Source organism: Ammospiza nelsoni, chromosome 15 (assembly GCF_027579445.1).
Source record: "Ammospiza nelsoni isolate bAmmNel1 chromosome 15, bAmmNel1.pri, whole genome shotgun sequence".
Classification (NCBI taxonomy): domain Eukaryota; kingdom Metazoa; phylum Chordata; class Aves; order Passeriformes; family Passerellidae; genus Ammospiza; species Ammospiza nelsoni.
Genome location: NC_080647.1, coordinates 16,521,049 through 16,533,681, shown reverse-complemented (window position 1 = coordinate 16,533,681; position 12,633 = coordinate 16,521,049). Strand labels below are relative to the sequence as shown.

The window sequence follows — 12,633 nt, the reverse complement described above, 5'->3', positions numbered from 1 at the left end:
GCCCTTTCAGAGCATAATTTCATCCATTTCTCTCCCTTCCACCCTCTCATGAATTACTAATTTAAAGTGACTTAATATCTATTCTCTATTCCCCTTCGGCTTTGCATATTTTAATTATGCCTCTTCCTAATCCTCATTTTCCCAGAACAGACTTAAATAACCCAAATTACCCCATCAGTAACTGTCTTTGATACCTCAGTTATTGCAGCTAATTTGCCAAACATGCTATTTTTGTGGGTTTTTTTCTAACACCAAGTGATCCCACACTCTGTTCCACCAGCTTTTACCTACAAACCAAAGTGATCTGCTGCATGAAATTACATCTCCATCAAAATTCTGCTTTTTCTAAAGTATTATTGCTGCTAAATCACTTCCTGGAAGATTTTAGTGACATTTTTCAGCCTTATCTTGGACTGCCAATGGGCAGGTGAGGACAGTGCTGGAGATGTTGGGAGAAATCCTGCTTGTCTCTGCTCAGCCTGAGGACTGCTCCAGTTCAAAACAGAACAATAAATGTCCTTTGCAAAGGGATTTTTCTGCAAAACACTGACATTATTTTGTCAGAATACAATGTTTGCCAAGAGAGGAGCATTCACAGAGCTATTTCTGCAGTGAGAGGGCATCTTTAGCCAAGACAATAAATAACTACTGGTCCCAGAGAGCTGCTGCCCACAGGCTCTCAGGAGTGGCTGCAGCCATGTGCTTGTGCAGCACAAGAAAAACAGCCCCAGGTAAATTAGAAAGCCCCTAAAAAGAAAACAAGCTCACAGTCATAGTTAATAACGCAGATATTGGATCTGTCATATTATTTTAGGAGGCAAAGAAAATGTGACCTTGGCATTTTTATTAAGCTTTTCCTCTGTCACTTTGAAGCAAACTTTTGAAGGGTGAAATTCCATTTATTTTCAGGAAATACAGATCCTGGGGCAGGGGACAGGCAGACAGGGAGGAGCTGCAGGAGCAGGCTGTGTCCCTGGAGCTGTGAAAAAGGCAGACTGCCAGGCACACTGGCTCATCAGGCTCTTTGTGTTTTCCCAGTTTGGAAAGAAGTTCCTTGCAATCCCATCCTTTCCTGCTCCAACCTACTAAGTGTCCTCAGCAAGAGCAGGAGTAAGGAATGGCATTTGAGCACAAGGCATCATGTAAAACCAAGCCATCCAGACAAGAAAAGCCAGCAATGAATGTGGAGCAGGGTTCTGAGCTGCCCCAGGGCTCTTGGACCACATTTCAGTGTAAATGTGGTACTGAGATCACCAGAACCAAGAAAGCAAAGCCCAGAAGTGCCATGAGCTTCTGAGGAGTGGGGAGCACTGCCTGGGGATTAAGCACCAGAATTGCTCCAGGCCTGCGTTTCACTTTCCACCTGCTGAGGCAGGGAGATTTATCCAGCTTCAAGCATGGAAGAGCACGTCATGTTTGCAGTGTGCCCTGATTCAACAATGATCTTCTCATCCCTGGCAGCTTCCCTTCTCCACGACCATCCACCTGTTGGGAAATATATTTGGAAAAAAAAGTTACTTTAATAACTAGCACTCAGGAATCACCCCTTCTTCCAGAATTTCATTTGGTGTTATTTGAAGAGCTCTTTCCGTGCATGTTATCAAAAAATTTACTCATTTGGGCTTTCCTACTGTATGGGATGGCTTTACTTTGCCCTGCTTGTGCAGCTGTCCAGGGTTTACTTTTACCATCACGCATCCCTCGGCACTTGGAACATGTTCCTGCTGAGCTGAGAAGGACAGACCGGGACAGCTTCACGGCAAGGGATCCACACCCTGCAGGTCCGACCCCACCTCAGCTCGGAGCTCTGACAGCCCCGAGCGCCAGATCCGGAGCTTCCCTCACGCTGCAAAACTGCAGGGAGAGCCCCAAAGGCGGAGCCCCCGCTGTCCCCACACCCTCACACAGCAGGCACCGGCCGCTCCCGTGCCGCCCCGCCGCCCTCACAGGGGCTGACCGCCTCCACTGCCTCCCCTCACGGCCCCGCAGCCCCGTCCCTGCCGGAGCCCCCTCACCCGCTGCCGCGCTGTCGCTGCTGGGCTCGTCGCGCAGCTGCATCCCGGTTATGCGGAGGATGCCGGAGCTGCCCGCCTCCCCCAGGGATGAGAAAGAGAGGGCGAGGTGCGCAGGACCCCCAGCCCCGCCGCTCCGCTTCGGTCCCGCTCCCCGTCCCCCACCCAGCCGCCATCTTAGCACAGACCCCACCAGCCCCTCAATAACCGCGGGGAGGCGTGGCCTCTGCCCGCCCCGCGGCCGCTCCCACCAATCGGCGGTGGGGGCGGAGCTGAGGGGCGGGGCTCGGCGGGGAGGGGGCGGGGCTGTGAGCCGCGACCGCCAGGGGGCGCTGCCGGGCCGGTACTGAGGGGCCTGAGGCGGGGAGAGCCCGGGAATGGGGAGAGACTGGGAATGAGGGGAAACTGGGAATGGGGAGAGACTGGGAATGAGGGGAAACTGGGAATGGGGAGAGACTGGGAATGGGGAAACTGGGAATGGGGAGAGACTGGGAATGAGGGGAAACTGGGAATGGGGAACTGGGAATGAAGGAAAGTGGGAATGGGGAGAGACTGGGAATGAGGGGAAACTGGGAATGGGGAACTGGGAATGGGGAAACTGGGAATGGGGAACTGGGAATGGGGAGAGACTGGGAATGGGGAGAGACTGGGAATGAGGGGAAACTGGGAATGGGGAACTGGGAACAGGGAACTGGGAATGGGGAGAGACTGGGAATGGGGAAACTGGGAATGGGGAAAGTGGGAATGTGGAAAGTGGGAATGGGGAACTGGGAATGGGGAGAGGCTGAGAATGGGGAGAACTGGGAATGGGGAGAGGCTGGGAATGGCGGAACTGGGAATGGGGAACTGGGAATGGGGAACTGGGAATGGGGAGAGACTGGGAATGGGGCAACTGGGACTGCAGAAAAATGGGAATGGGAGAAACTGGGAATGTGGGAGACTTGGATAAGAGAGAGACTGAGATAGGAGGGAGACATGGGTCCCTCCTCAGACCCAAAGGTCACCTGTACCAGGTGCTACAGAGCTTCACTTTTCTGGAAAACAGGGAAAATACCAAGCTAAGAATCTTCATGGCAGAACAAAGGGAAAGAGCCTGGAAGAGCAGTTTTGTTCTCTTTATTTTCTCCAGAAGACAGTTTTCAAGTGACGCCGTGCTGTTATAGGACAAATTCACATTTAACAATAAATCACGAGCTCTTGGTGGTGGAGTGGCACCAAGGAGCTGTCCTGCTCCCAGTGAGGAGCTGGGAGTGCTCCTGAGGTTCCCTTCATCAATTAAAGGCACAAATATTGTGTGCAAAATGCAGAGTACCAGGAAAGTAATGGGATTTCTGTCACTGGAGCCATTGGGGTGTAGGGTGGAGATCCTCCATACCCTCAGGTACAAATGTGTGCATGCAGATGCTGAACAGTTCCTGGCATGTATTCCCACAGCTACCCTGGATTGGTCCCCAAGGAAAAAACATTTACTTGCATTTGAATCGTGTAGTTTTGGGTCCATTTCACTGGAAGTGAACAGTCATATATATATATTTTGTGGTTACATATTTAAAACCTGTGATATGATGTGACTGTGTTCACAGGGGTCCGAGGATGAGGGAAGAGATGAGGATCTGACTCCATGTTTCAGAAGGCTTGATTTATTATTTTATGATATATATGACATTAAAACTATACTAAAAGAATAGAAGAAAGGATTTCATCAGAAGGCTGGCTAAGAATAGGAAAGAATGATAACAAAGGCTTCTGTCTCGGACAGAATCTGAGCCAGCTGACTGTGATTGGCCATTAATTAGAAACAACCACATGAGACCAATCACAGATGCACCTGTTGCATTCCACAGCAGCAGATAACCATTGTTTACATTTTGTTCCTCTCAGCTTCTCAGGAGGAAGAATCTTAAGGAAAGGATTTTCCATAAAAGATGTCTGTGACAATATGAGGTTCTTTATTTTTGCTATTGTTTAAAAGAAACCAGAAACTAGCGAGGGAAATAGAATTATAGAATCATCAAAGTTGGAAAAGGCCTCTAGGATCACCAAGCATCAGCACTGTCACCATGCTCACCACTAAACTGTGTCCTCAGCTGCCATACCCACATGGATTTTGAACAGTTCCAGGGATGGAGACTCCACCACCTTCCTGGAATCCTCTTCCAGGGCCTGACAACCCTTCCCACGCAGAAGTGTTTGAGAGAATCCTGCTGAGTTTAAAGACAGAGAAAGGAAATAATTCCAAAATTATTGTTATTATTCAAAACTCTTTGTTTTTGATAGGAACATTAGATTGCATAAATGTTTCTTATGAATGCACCTTTCCCATCCCAGTGATTGCAGTTTGATTTTTCCCTCGCTGCTGTTGTGTGAGTACAAGGGTTTAATGCAATCCTACCTTGCCACCTCGTGGCATTTCTGTGAATTAGCGCAGTTCAGTTTCCTGGAGTCAGTTTGGGATTGTGTTCATTTCCTCAGGAGAGGGCTCCTGTTTGCCCATTCACCCTCCCAGCCAGGGGAAACCAGCTGGGGGCTGTTCTGCAGCCCGGAGTGGCACAGAGGTCACAGGTGGTTGAACCAGGTGCTGTGAGGCTGCTGGAATTGTGGTGGGCCAGAGGAAACGGGACACATGCCAGAAGGTAAAACAGGGATAGCAGACACAACAGCATCTATTCATTTTAAACTAATTTATTTTTTTTTCACTTAGCAATGGTATAGAATATTTCTTTGCTTTTAGAGCAACGCCTATGTTTTCATGCTGGGAAATGTTGTTTTGTCTTTGTAGGTAGCAGGAACATGAAATTTCAGGAGGAAAAACCCCATGGGATCACCTACAGTTCTCCTTGTTCCTGCTTAGCATAAAAGTGCAAATTAATATCTTCTTCACAAATATGTGTAGCTCAACAGAATTTTGTTTTCTCAGTAATATTCCAATTGCTGGTATTGAGATGGAGAGGGCTTCTGCTCTGCTTATTTTTCTTAGTAACAATTAGAACTGTGCTGCTTTCTTTCAGCTGTTTATTAACATGTTTGGGTTTGGTTTGTTTTGTGAGAAAGCAGATAATATGCCAGGATGAGTTTCTAAACATTTTTTTTTCACTTGAATATAGAGATTGAATTTTTATCAGATAATCTTTCACTAGCACAAAAAGTTATGAGCATGTAGAGCTTCCAGAGGGAATGATTGTTTAGAACAGCTCTTTCTGTGGAGGGGCCTAAACGCTGATTTATCAGTGCTGAAAGTAATCTGGATCTTCATTCTTCCTTATCTCATCTTCCTCCTCTCCCCTTTCCCCTCCAGAACAAAGCACTGACCCTCACAAGCTTTGTTTCAACAGATGAACACATTCTAACACAATATTAATAGCAGTGATCAGTAAATAATGGATTTTCAGTGTCTGCCTGCCTGCTGGGGTGAAGACTGCTGTGTAAATAAGTTGACCCAGCAGAACTGCAGTCAGGCTGCTGGAAGCAGTGCACCAATCCCTGCTGGATTCACTGCTCTCCAGATGAGACCTGGGGCACAGTAATTACACTGCACATCCCTGATTGCCTTTTCTCCTGCTGCTAATTGTTGCTTGGTGGTTAGATGAATACTTAATAGAGAAGAAGAACATCGTGTTGTATTGTATCCTTTTCAATTTTTTTTTTTTAATAATTTTTGTTCTTTTCCACTTTGGAAAGGAAAGAGCTAGCTGCTGGCAATGGGAATCTTTTTTTTTAGTCTTGAATGTATTTAAACACAATTGTTAAGAATTGATAATTGATAAATTGGTACATTAATTGATAAATTAATTGATAATAATTGATAAATCAGCATTTAGGCCTCTCCACAGGAAAGAAGCTGTTCTAATCAATCATTTTATTTATATTCCATTTATATTCAATTTTATTTATATTCCATTTATAGCACATTTATACGGTGCAGAAGAAATCTTGGGTTTGTTCTTTTTAAGGTTTAGGGGAGAATTCCAGTGATTTCCTGGCTATCAGAGAGTTACAGAATTATAGAATATCCTGATTTGGAAGGGACACACAAGGAACATCGATGTCCAACTCCTGGCTGGCTTTAGGGTTTTGCTGTAACCACAGAATGGGACCACAAGAGGTCAACAGCGACCTGTAATGGCTAATACCCCTTTTTCCTGTAAATGAAACACTTTCTAATAAAAACAGTTAATCAGACTAGATTTTCTAGTTATTTTAGAGAAGATCTTCTATTGTTTATAGAAATAATTATAATGTTGTTAACAATCTCTTTTTCTAAAGATATTTGAAGGGTGATGATCTAGCACTCATTAATTAATCTGTTCACCTTTATATGGAAAGGAACTTATCAAAAACTAAGTAAATTGTCAAGAATTGTATGTTTTCCAGAGATCATGATTGGTTTTGTTCATATAATAATAAAATAAGCTTACATTCACTTTGTTAAATTTGTCACCATGGCCATTAATGTGCAAATTTATTTCTATATCTATATACATTTTAAAAAAATTCACTGAGATGTTAAAATGGCACATTGATTTCCTTCTTAAAACTTGAATATATTGTGTAGGGCTAAGACTTCCCAGCTGACCACCCTCCACAGCTTTTATTGTAGCTGTTTTTGTTGATGGAAAGGAAGCATTTACACATCCCCAGCTTTTATTAGCACCTAAACTTCAGTCTGGGCAGCTGGAAACTGCATTTTTTCCTCACACCCCGTTTTTTTATCATTCTACGTCTCATAATCACTTTCTCCTTTATCAATCAGATGAAGAGCTCAGAATTAGCTGTTCTCCAGGGTGAAAAGGCTGGATGAGGGTAACACCCCAATGGTTTGGGGAGGGACATTAAAGCTCATCCAGTTCCACCTTCCATTATCTCAGATTGCTCCAAGCTCCGTCAAACCCAGCCTTGGACAATTCCAGGGATGGGGCAGCCACAGCTTCTCTGGAAACCATTGTAATAGCAAATACAAAATAAAAAAAAGGTCTTGTAATACTTTCCACCTGAATGACACAAGTATGATATGATAATAGTAATGAATAACTGATGTAACCAGGAATTCCTGTTGCATATTTGCTCCTTTTGCATCCACAGGTAATTCAGCAAGTTCCCCTTAAGTTTTGAAAAAGAAAACATTTTCATGTACATGCTTTCAGAAGCCTTAAAAACAGGGGATGCCTTGAATAGAGAGAGTTCAATTAAAGGAAGTAATTTCAGAATATAATTGACAATTTTTAAGTAAATGTGGCCTTGTAACAGAATGCAGATGGCAAACCCACTCTGCGGCCGACCCCGGGCTGTGATGGAGAAACAAGCAGGAGGTGCAATACATTCTATTAATTATTTTCTCTGCTACAGTTGTTTGCTATATAATACAGGTCAACAGGGGTTATCCTGAAGCTTCTCCTAATATATTAGTAAATAAATTTGAACAGATTTTAATTTGCTAATGGAAAGGTCTGAGCCAGTTGCAAATAGGAGTGGAGCTACTCTGTCTTGCTCATTGCTATGCAACATGGCTGCTGCCAGCCATTCATACAAAATGTTACATTTCCATAAAGCACAATGTAATTTGTCACGGAGGAAAGGGGAAAAAAACCCACAAAAAATAACAACAACAACAATAAAAATCCCAGCTCTGTAAGCTATATTAAAGATAAATGTGTATCGTGGAGCAATCATCCTCATGGAGCCCATAGAATGATGAACGCCTGCCCCTGCAGCCTTGCCAAAGCATCCAGCATGGAATCTTTGTAATACTTGCATGTTTCAGGGAGAAGTGAAAATAAGATGTGCTATTTCCAAGGGGTATAAACAAGAGTGAGCCTTTTCCCATGTCTCCTAATGATTTCTCAGCCCTGTTCCAACTCACTCAGCTTCCAGTGCTGCACATCCACACAAATGTAACAGAGCACGAGATGCATCAACTGCTTGTTTCTCACTCTCTGCTCGTAACAACAATCCCTAGGATGGGGTTTTCCCCTTTGTAAATATTTATAAACATTCTCATCTTACAGATGCAGGAACAGAGGCATCCAGGTCTGTATCTTGCCCAGATCAAGACTGGAATTGGGAAGAGAGGCTGTTTCCAAGCCTTGTAGCGCTGCTAGGTATTCCTGCCTCATTTTTCACACTGCTTAGCAAGGACTGCTGCCAGCAGAGACCACCAGCACCTTTAAGCAATGGCAGCGATCCCAAACTGCAGCCCCTCACTGCTGGCAGGGGTTTCAGCCCAGCATTGCCACCCCATTGCTTCCTCTTGCTCATTGTGCACCATCTTCAGCCTCAGCGTTCCTCAGATTAGACCATGAAGCTTCCCTCATGTGCATCAAGAATTTAATTACATTAACATCCCCCTCTCTGCTAAATTTTCAAACTTAGGTTTCCCAATTCACTCATTCCGTGATAAATAATAAATATTAATGCTGGAGTGATTATTTAATTATATTAACATCTCCCTCTCTGCTAAATTTTCAATCTTAGGTTGCCCAATTCACTCATACCATGATAAACAATAAATATAAATGCTGAGATGATTAGAGAAATTGCTGTCACTGATGTATTCTTCAAACAGGCTTCTGCTGGGGAGAAAGGGAGTGTTGGAACCCTGGATGCTGAGAATTTTAAACTTTCTGTGCTGAAAGGCACAGACCCACAAGAGAATACCACATTTGACCTCAGACCATGGAGAAGGCTTCCAAAATGGAATGATAGAACTGTGATTGTGGATGTGTAGTTTGATTCGAAGTGTGTGATATCACAGGGTGGAAAACTTAGAGTTTAAGGTTTTAGAATATAGCAATATATATGGGGCAAGATGGAGGTTTTAGGGCAGTGGCTGGTTTTTCTTCTTCACTTTCTTCCTGGGTTTGGGTGGTATTTTGTAATTGGACAGAAAAGTCTGCATTGAGAACTTCAGGTTTAGTTATTGGATTAAAAGTAAAAACAATTTAAGTGTCATTTCATTGGATAGCTTAACCTTAAAAGACCATGCATAGAAGGATAGTTAGCAATTTTGTAGCTTGTTAGTAGAATGCTGGAGAACTCACGACTTGCAAGACTGTGATATAGATAAGAAATAATAAACATTTGAGCCCTAACACGAACTAAGGTCTCTAGCACTTTCATCCCGATCCTGACGAGTAAAAGAAAAGAAGGTAAAAACGTGATAGGGGAGAGTTGATGCAAACAAGCCTTTGAGGGTCCATGCACAGAGCTTTCACAAGTTGAAATATCTGTCCTTAAACTGTGTTTGCCTTATCTGCACACAGAATGTTTCTCACCATCAACACATCTCCAGTTTAAAATCTCTCTTGATTTTCAACCGTGCTTTTTTGCGAGGTGGGGTTCTGTGCTCGGGTTTGGTTTTAATGACCTCCTGGTTTTAAATATTCCACCTGTTTGTGTTGCTCAGATGCATGAGGTGACAGGAAAGGCTGTTAATGTTTAAACCTTTGTGAGTTTCACCTCTTCTTCTCTCTTTTGTGATGAAAGAAGTGGCACTCCATTCTAAAACGGACACAAATTAAGAAGCATCCAAGGATTAGTCCCTTAATTACAATAATCCTTAAAGGATTATTCAGAGATTGGCCCTTACTAAAGTTTTAAACTTAGCCATGCATTTTAAATCAGGAGCAGACTGATTTGTGGCCCAGCAACAAAGGAGAGGGTTCAGCCTTCAGCATGTTTGCATAAATATATTTAGGTTGAGAAAACAGTCCGCAATGCAACTACTGATGCAGGTCCTGCTTGTTACTGCTCAGCTGCTTGCCCAGTGAATCTCACTTGAATTTTACCACTTTTCAGTAATTCAGAGTCCTGTTGCTGCAAAGAAACAACCAGAAAGGGGAGCTCCCTGACTGGTGTGAGTTTTCAGGTAAATCCCTCTCTACCATCCCTCAACCTTAAACGAGAGCAGTGGGTAAAATCCTAAAATCCTCAGGTTTTTTCTGGTCCTGTGGATTCCTACATCCAGAGGGTTCAGCTGCTTCTTTCTGTAAAATATCTAAAATATTTTTAAAAAGTTAAAATATCTCAAAAACTTAAATGGCAGTGATAATTTCACTGGCTGTCCCTGCAAGAAACTTTTACTTTCATATACAATGTACTTGATTAATTAAGATTCCAGAAGTTCAACTCACTATGAATATTTTCATATTTTAGCCTGATATTGTAAACAACTCTAATTTAACTGTTTCAGGAAGGGTAGAGGTAAATTATATTATTATTCTATTCTATTCTATTCTATTCTATTCTATTCTATTCTATTCTATTCTATTCTATTCTATTCTACTTTTTTCCTAAATTGATGTGTAACCCTCAAGCTTCACCTTGGCTCCTTCCAGAAGCAGCCAGAACTATTGCCAGGTGGCTGAGACGATGAGTCAAATGAAGAATTTTTATACAAAATTCCACCCATTTTGTCCCAATGAAGGAATAGTAAAATAATTAATAGCAGAGAATTTTCCTGTGCTCTTTTCCACCCAAGAATGTCTTTCCTCCAAAAGAAATTATTCTGTGCCTTTGGAGCTGCTGAATTCAGCTCATGTTATTATAGAGCAGCTTAACCTGGGGGCTGTGTATCTACAATTTTAATAACTTCACTGTACTGGAGCAGTTTGTGTTTTATTTCCTATTTCCATTTCTCTGCAGCGTTTATGGGCAAACCAGTGCAGAGAAAGCCACCTTAAAGTTCCTCAAGTGTCATTGTTGTGGCTCAGCTCAATAACACAACCCTGTGAAAATTTAACACCAACAGGTATTGAAGGGAGAAAAATTAATATCAAAACTATGTGAAGTATTATAAATTATGGTTAAAAATTATGTTATAAAATTATTCTGAGAGCTGCATCGCTCATGGTAACAAATCATTGTATGATCAGAAGTTTTTAATCACTCAACTCATTAAATTTTGAACACTGTGCCCCTGCTCTCATTCTGCTCCAATCTTGATTTGTTCCCTTCTGCTTTACCTGAAGCAGGTAAAGCTTTTTTGGTTTTCTCCTGTGAAAGCTCACATGAAGATGTTGGAAGCCAAAATATAGCAATAAAATTTAAAACACACAGAATCTACGCAGCCAAAAGAATTTAGGTTTTTAACTATGTCAATATTTTATTGCATTTTATACAGTGGCTGCATATTTTGAGGATAGAAACAGTTCATTTGAATATGTCTGATGGCAAGTGTGAAAACTGAAAAGTTTTTCCTGATTATTCCACAATAAATACTGACTAGAAATTAAGTTATAAATATATTTATCACTTATGTGATAAATTTTTGTGAATTAATTTTTTGTGAATATATCAGAATTTACACATTTTTTTGGCTAGTACACAGTGTAGTAAAGGATTTTATGCAGGGTGATAAAGGAATTACCTTTATTTATATTGCCCAAATCTTAAGAATGAAAGCAGTTGCTTTGGTAATAAGCTTAAAGAAAGTTCTTTTGAAAATTAGTTACACATGTCAGCTCCTTATTTAGGATAAGATTCCAGTCATTGATACTTGAGATTAAGGAAGAATAATCCACACATCCACCAGGAAATCTGCATTCTAGGCAGCATTTCCCCTACATGCTGCAGGAATTTGGAGGAAGTCTGTGGGAAAGGCATTAAGCTCTTAAAAGCAAAACTAATTTTAAATGTCTTTGAAAGCAAAACAATGCAATTCCTATGGCTTTTAATGCATTTTTGTATGTATATAAAAATTAGTGGCATTTATCTTTTCCTTATGTGACTGAAGAAAAATAAAATTTTGAGGCAACCTTGCATTGTTTTCAAAATCAGATCATGAATTATGTCTCTTACTGTGGAAATGCTCTGCTTTCTAAAACCAACACATAGGTATTCAAATCAAGTTAAAATATATTTACTATGATTATTTTTTGAAAAGAAATATTACTTGAAACAGATTTTCCTTTTTTTACATGTTTACCTAAAATATGTTACTTCATTTTAAGGGAAAATGTATTTTGGGGTGAATGTAATATATTTTGTAATTTAATGTAATATAATGTTTAAAACAAAATTAGCAGGGTTTTTTTTTTTTTTTTTTAATCAAGCCTTTTTATATAAGAGGTGTTTTAGCACTAAAAATATATTTATGGCTGTAATTTTGAGAGCTTTGCTTCACCGTCCACTTGTTAACAGCAGATTTTGGGTTTGTCTGTCCATTCATTTTCTGCATAAAGTTTTCAGCAGCAGAGCAGAGCCAGCAGTGCTGGGAGCACATCCCTCAATGAACAGGGTGGAAAGGCAGCAGTGATTTTAGGATTTGCTCAGCCCTCTACATCAGTATGGAAGAATATTGGTAACTGCAGCTGATTCTCCCCAACCACCTCCTCCTGGATTAAATGAAGACTTGCATATAAGGCTTATTTATGAGCTGTAAATCGGTTGTTTCTGTGCACAGAAATAATTATTGTAATAATTATTGTGAAAAAGGAGTTCCAGTAGAGGTAGAAAGTCTCCTGGCATTTCCACTGTGAAAGGTGGGAAATTCTGGATGCCTGTAAAAGATGGAAGTGATGGTGGGAGATGGAAATGATGGCTGGCTCTTGGAGAGGAAGAAGGTGTGGGCTTTTTACATTGATGTCTCAGGTTTTGCTTCTATATTTTTCAGATTCTGTGCTGCTTT

The 12,633-nt window shown here is 41.5% G+C and overlaps 1 long non-coding RNA gene across 1 annotated transcript; it reads right to left on the bottom strand.

The window, feature by feature from the left end:
* Nucleotides 1-878: 878 nt before the first annotated feature.
* On the bottom strand, nucleotides 879-2,136 carry LOC132080147 (uncharacterized). Its single transcript, XR_009419504.1, has 2 exons — nucleotides 2,016-2,136; nucleotides 879-1,485 (listed from the first exon to the last, which is right to left on the bottom strand). It is a non-coding gene; the product is annotated as an uncharacterized LOC132080147 (long non-coding RNA).
* Nucleotides 2,137-12,633: the final 10,497 nt, after the last annotated feature.